The sequence below is a fragment of the Nicotiana tabacum genome, chromosome 8 (assembly GCF_000715075.1).
Source record: "Nicotiana tabacum cultivar K326 chromosome 8, ASM71507v2, whole genome shotgun sequence".
Classification (NCBI taxonomy): Eukaryota; Viridiplantae; Streptophyta; class Magnoliopsida; order Solanales; family Solanaceae; genus Nicotiana; species Nicotiana tabacum.
Window position 1 is genome coordinate 182,957,357 of NC_134087.1, and position 7,148 is coordinate 182,964,504.

The 7,148-nt window shown below is 34.0% G+C and overlaps 1 long non-coding RNA gene across 1 annotated transcript; it reads left to right on the top strand.

The window, feature by feature from the left end:
• The first annotated feature begins 4,533 nt into the window (after nucleotides 1-4,533).
• On the top strand, nucleotides 4,534-6,824 carry LOC142162600 (uncharacterized). The gene is made up of 2 exons (XR_012693827.1): nucleotides 4,534-5,061; nucleotides 6,665-6,824. It is a non-coding gene; the product is annotated as an uncharacterized LOC142162600 (long non-coding RNA).
• Nucleotides 6,825-7,148: the final 324 nt, after the last annotated feature.

Genomic DNA, 7,148 nt, shown 5'->3' on the forward strand with positions numbered 1-7,148 from the left:
GGGGTAATATTGGGCATCATGAGCTTGGAGATAAGCGGATGGATCTAGAGAGTATGGAGGATCATCTGACATTGTGTCCGGAGTTTGGGTAGGAGCAGCATCTAGGAAGCTAGGTGGTGGCGGGGGTGGCGCCTTCCCAGTCATCCAAGCCTGATACATGTCAGCCATGTGTTGTTTTAACATCTTTACCTCTTCAACCAACCCATTGTCCTATTCAACCAACTGCTTTCGAGCACCGGTATCAACCAACTCAGTTCTGTTGTTGTCTGCCATTGCCTTTTGACTTTATGTTGTAGAGAAGAGTTACCACTTTAAAACCACAAACCAACCACCCTTCTTCTATGAATATAACAGAAATGAAGCCATCACGTTAGCGTTAGGGCATTTAACATAAGATAATCTCACATTATGTGCAATGCACCTAGCCACAATTATCAGTTCTAAAATGACTTCGAGGGTACAAAGGTCAGTTGGCATCATCCCAATTTGTTCATTTCAACCTCTCTTTTCTTTGCTTTTCTAGCACTTGCTGGCTTGCCCATTTTCCTTCATTTCTTTTTTTTTAATCATCACTCTTTCTTTCTCTCATATCTCACATCCCACAATTTCACCTCTTTTTTTCCTTTTTTTTTCCTTTTAATAATAAAAAAATGATTCGATCGAACCCTATGTAGGTTGCCTACGTATCCTGACGCCGCATGAATCAGATCTTTGCGTAGTTCTGGAATATCGGGAATAAAAGAAACAAACTAACATTCTTTTTCTTTTTACCTTAATGACTACTCTGACGAGAAAAGGGAAATAAAGAAACAAATCTCTTTTTTTTTTTGAATTTTCTAGACTTAATGTTCTATAACCTATTCTAAACTCAAGCTTAACGTTCATATATATTTTTTCCAAGACAAAAAACCCGTGAGAAATTATTAAAGAAAACCCTAGAAGAGAAAAAAAATATTTTTTGACTGGTTTTTTTAGGTGGGAATCTAAATAATAAACCACAGAAATATATTTTGAATTTTTCATTCCTGACACGATATTTCGAAACGAGCAATGAAAAAGATAAAACAAAATGCTTTTGGATTTCAATTTTGATTACCTAAAAAAGAAATTCTAATGATAAACAAAAGATAAAGTATTTTTTCTATGTACAATATCCTAAAGTTCTAATGAAAATAAAAGAGTTTTTTTTTTCATTTTTCACTAATTTCCCAAAGAAACACCTCAAAAGAAAATCTTTTTGGATTTTGGAATTAACACCTTAAAGAAAGCTTTTAAAGAAGTACTAAAAGAAAATTCTCTTTTTTTTTGAATTTTGGTCCTAATATACTAAAGGAAACATAAAAATAATTCATTTTAAGTCCTAGATATTAATTGCCTAAAGGAAAAACAACCTCAAAATTTTTTATTTCTAGAATTAGTATTCTAAATAAAATTTATAACGAAATATAAAATGCAACATCTCTTTTTTTTTTTGGATTTTTGAGTTACAACATATTTTCCAAATATAAAGCAGAAAATACAATAACAAAAGGCTTGACATTACTGTACAAAACTAGAAAGTAAAAGACGACACAAAATGAAGAACATACTCAAAACATAAAAATAAAACAAATCTCCTTAAGCAACTCCTGACTGGATGGTCATGGGGTGTTTGTCATGCTCAAACTTCGGTAAATAAATCCACATATGTATGAGAAAACTTTAAATCAATACTATGTGAGACAATAACACTCCCTACTGGACGCATGGAAGACATGGTTGAGGCTATTTTGCAAACTGGCTTATTTGGCCAAAAGGTGGCTAGAAATGCAAAATTTGGCTATGACCCCGCAAAGCCAAGAACCTAAGATTTACTAGGAAGACCGGACCCTATGTGGGTTGCCTACGTATCATGCCCCGAAAGACGAGAATCAGGTATGCATAGTTCGGGCAGATTGAATACGAGCGAGAATAAAAAAAAACAACTAATTTAGAGAAACATTTTTTTTTGAAAAATCATGAAACATGTAAATTCTTTTGGATTTTCTTTTTCCTCTTTTTTTTTGATTTTCGGAAAATGATGAAAAAGTCCAAAATCTTTTTGAACTTTTCATGCTTTTTCCTTAATAAAATGTGACGGAAAACATAATCGGGCCCTACTTTGCTTTATATTCACACTTCACCCTCTCTTTTTCTTTTTTTCTCTTTCTTCTTTCTTTTTTCATTGTTTTTTTTCATTTCTTCATTTACCCTCAGCTATCACTGGTCCGCCGAATGACCCTTTTACCCTTGAATAAATGCAACATGTAGCACACAAGATGCATCAGAATGGTCTTTTATTTTTTGGGGTATACCTGTCCTAGACGGACCCAACCCCTGTGTTGAGTCCCCTAAGTCAAGTGCACATTATGCAAACAAGCGTTCCTACTAGGGATCCGACATAAAGCTGAGTTATTCTAGGTTCAAAACCTGGGCATTTATTCTTGACTTGTGTACCCGAGCGGATAACTCGAGCCGAGGAGAGGGCTACGTACCGGGAACCAAAAGGCCATTCGGTTTAGTAACTTGTCCGAGCCTCTTTCTTATTTCAAGGTATAACACTAACAGAATAGGGAGTCTCGACCAGCGAGTACATCCCCGAAGATGAGAAGAGAAGGGTTTCATAACAGTTTATATACAGTTCAGATAATACCAAAGCGGTAAAAAGCAACATTTTGCACATTAGGCCCAAACATGTAATAAAATCAGATAATAGATAAAACCAAATATAACAATTCATCTAAGCTCGAATCCTGAACTCTAAACCAGAGATTTTGGTTCGGTCCCCAGCGGAGTCGCCAGAGCTGTCACACCTCCTTTTTACCTACACCCCCCGTAAGGATATGTAAAGGAGTTTTTCCAATTAAAGGACAATCGAAACGAGATTATTGCAATTAAAGATTCAGAGTCGCCACTTGGGAGATTTATGGTGTCCCAAGTCACCGGTTTAGAATCCCGAATCGAGGAAAAGATTGACTCTATTTAACAGTCCGCGAACACAGAAATCCGGGTAAGGAATTCTGTTAACCCGGGAGAAGGTGTTAGGCATTCCCGAGTTCCGTGGTTCTAGCACGGTCGCTCAACTGTTATAATTGACTTATAATCTGTTTTTAATACATGTTTTAACCCATGTGCAATTTTAACTTTTTAACCGCTTTATTTAATTTTAAGGACAAATTGCAATGTCATTTAAAATACGTCTTGAACCACGTCACATAAATGCACCCGTGGCTCTCGACATATTCTATCTAACATTGTTGAGATTTAGATTTGGGTCACATAAATGCGCACCCGAGTTTAGGAAGGTAAATTATTAAATAGCGCGCCTAAAGAAATTACACATTTTAATTATTTTCCTAATCTTTGAAATTGTTGTGATACCAAATTTATGGACAAGATATTATTGGGGAGAAAATAGGCCAGCTAACATAATCTATTAATTGACCTAAATTCCTTATGGTCCAAAATTCACCTTATGGCACATGCTTATTTTTGTAAAAAAACAACTCCAATTTTTTCATCTACCCAATTAAAAGCATTTATTCAAGAACCCAAGACTACATGCATCACAATCGAAATAAAAACTAATTAAAACAATTTAATTAAAAACTAAAACATGCTACTCAAACAACGTAGAATCACAAATCAACCAACACGCGCACCAAGCTATTATAATACAAAAAATGAGAATAACAATTGAGAAATGGACCTTTTATTGATGAACGATGCTGAAAATTGCAAGTCAATCGGGCTAAACAAAGCAACAATCCTTGGACCGAAACATCGAAATTACAAACCGGAACCTCGAATCGACACCGAAAAAACACTCGAAAAACCTCGAACGGACCGCTCGAACATATATCATGTAAGCATGTGATTTTTGCCCAATATGAGAATTACTCCCAAAAAATTCAAAAATAAAATGATTTTTCTTTGGTGTGCAATTTTGTGATATTTTTGAATAATTATTTGTATTTGTCTGTGCATGTTTATTTGTTAAATTATTAAAAATACAAAAAAATGTCGCATTTTGCATGTAGGATTTAATTCTTCAATTGTTAGTAATTAAATTTGTTTTACAAAAATTAAAAATTACAAAAATAGGCATCGTTTGCATTTTTAGCATTTAATGTCCAAATATACAATTTTATGCATAATTATTACTTAATTGTACGTTAATTGTTATTGGGAGTTAATTTGCGCTTTTATAACTTAATTTAGTTTTTAATAATAGTTTAAGTATTTTTATAATTTAGTTTTAGAGAAATAAAAGAAGAAAAGAGAGCGAAAATATAAAGAAAATCGGAATTGGGCCTCTTCTTCGATTTCAAGCCTCAGGCCCAAAAAATGGCCCAATCTTCCCAAACGACCCAGTCCATTTCGAACTGGGTCGACCCAGTCCATAACCCAACATCCTATCATTTTTCGTTTTTACAAAACAAAAACAAAACAAAAAAAGAAGAAGAAGAAAACCCTAAAACTATTCTAAGTCATCCGCCACCCCCCCTCATTTTCCTTTTTCTTCCTCAAGCTCCAAAACACCCCATCCATGGCTGCCCCCCCCTCACACCCCAGCCTGCTCCGTCGACACAGCCGGACCACCACCCTTCGTCCAACAAGTTCCAGCTTCACGTCCGCCATTGACGCAACAACGAAGCTGCCCTCCGAGCTCCCATGGCTGCCCCGTCGTCATCTCCTTCTTCTTCACTTCTGTTCCTTCACAAGCTTCCATGGTTATTTGTTGAGCTCCGGTCATCTTCTTCCTTGTTCCGCCTAAACAGTCCGTCACCCATAACCCCGCCCACAGTCGACGACCAACAACCCCACGGAAAACCCTCGACCAACTGCTTTTGCCAGCTGCTTCATCGACCTCCGTCCAAGTGACCAACTACAACTGCTCCAGCTTCTGCCTCGTCGACTCACCATGGAGATAGCTGCCTCGTCCAGCTTCACTACGTCGACACAGCCATGAACGACTAGTGTCGTCATTTGTTCGAAGCTTTGGTTCGTAGAAACAGTCCATATACATTTCGTTTTGATCCGGTTAGTAGATTTTGAATCTCATTTATTTTCCGTAATTTTTTCTTGATATATTTCGGATCCGAAATCGTGAAATGTTTGTTTCGTTCATTATTTTTGTGAATTTTTCAGTTTGTTTCATGTTTGTTTCATTGTTCTTATTTATTGTTTAGGTAAATGTTGTTAGTTTAATGTTAGTTAGATACAAATTGAAGTTTAATTAATTGTTTCTTCAATTTGTTTCATGTGTTTATGTATTTTTAGAAATTGTTAATATTGTTAAGTTCAAGTTTAAGTTCATAATTGTTTCTTCGTCGATCTTGTTATTAGTCTAAAAAAAAAATTTAGTTGTGTTAGGGAAATATGTTGGTTTAATCGTTTGAATCCATCATGTTTGTTGTTTAAAATAGATTTCATTCATGTTCATACTTTGTTTGTTTGTTCTTGAATCCGAAATTTGTATAGCTTGATTTCTTGTTTATCATTTATGCTTATTTCTTGAATTTGTCTCATAATCTTGTTTAAGTTTAATATAGGAATTGTTTGTTGTAATGTTGTTAGAGTTGATTTTAAGTTCAATATTATTGAATTTAGAAATCTGAATATACTTGTTTGTTGTTGTTGTTGTTGAATCTGAAAATAGGTTTGTTTTTTGCTAAAATATTGTTCAATCAAATTTTAGTTGTTCTTTGTTGTTCAATTTGTGTTCATGTGATTTGTTGTTGAAATGTTGAAGAAATCATGTTCATGTGATTTGTTGTTGAAATGTTGAAGAAATCATGTTCATGTGATTTGTTGTTGAAATATTGAAAAAATCATGTTCATGTGATTTGTTGTTTGAACATTGTTAGAAATTGATCATATTGTCTATATTTTGGTTAAGTTTGATTAATTGATTGTTATAGCTGATGGGGTAGTTTGGTAATTTGTAGTACGTTCAGGGGTAAAATGGTAATTGCAATAAGGTCGGAGGGGTAGTTTGGTAATTGAATATTTTGTAATTCTTTTTGCTAAGCATGGGGGACAAAATGTAATGGGGTGAGTTTTGATATTATTGTTTAATTAAATGGGGGACAAGACAAAATGTAGTGGATGGAATATGGTAATTATTTATGTTAGGCACGGGGGACAAAATATAATGGGGTGGAGTTGATATACTTATTTAATATAATGGGGATGAGTGGGAAGATAATGGATTTGGTAGGAGAAAGTGATTGATTTTAATTGATTAAAGGGTTGGGGATATAAGTAGAGGTCTTGAAATCAGATTTTGAGGAGAAGAGAACAGAGAGGAACGAATCTGAAAAAAAAAGAACAGATAGACAGAATAGAAAAACACAAACAGAGAAGAAAAAAAAAGCTGAATATTTAAGAGAGAGAAAAATTCCGAAAAATATTCAAACTTTCAAATAAATAAAAAACTAAAAAAAAATCTTCTGCTTTCTTTCATTGTTTGAAATCAGCATTAATTGTTGTTGTTTCATAAAAGTTGGAAGCATTTATTTTGGGATTACTACTCCACCAGTCTGTTACTGGGTTGTTACTGTTGCTGGGCTGTTGTTGCCGTGTTGTACTGTTATTACTGCTGCTGATTCTCATCTTCATTTTCTTTTGCTTCCAATATCAGGTACACATCTGACACGCTGGTTATTATAATCCGAATACGAAGCATGAATACGAAAATGAAGAGTTGAAATTCTGAATTAGCTTTAATTATATTCTGAATTTTATTTGTATGTATAATTTATTTAGTTTGCAAAAAATCAGAATCGTGTAGCTATTTAATACATACAGTGTAACATCCGACGATAGCTTAACGATTGAACTATCTATATATTGCCAAAAAATAAATAAATGGTGTAGTAACTCCGTCAAGTAAAAAATCAAACGAATAGGCCATCTAGTAGGAACTTGGCAGAAATATTGTTTAAGTTAAATAATATTGGTTAATTTCAGCATGTAAATGGTCTAGGATTAAAATTAGATTGCTATATTTTTTTTTAATTTGACAAACTGAGAACATGCCTAGTATAATGTAACTAGGTAATAACATGTAAATAAATTAAGATATTTTCTCTTTTATTTTGTAGAGACAAATTTCAAATAAAAAT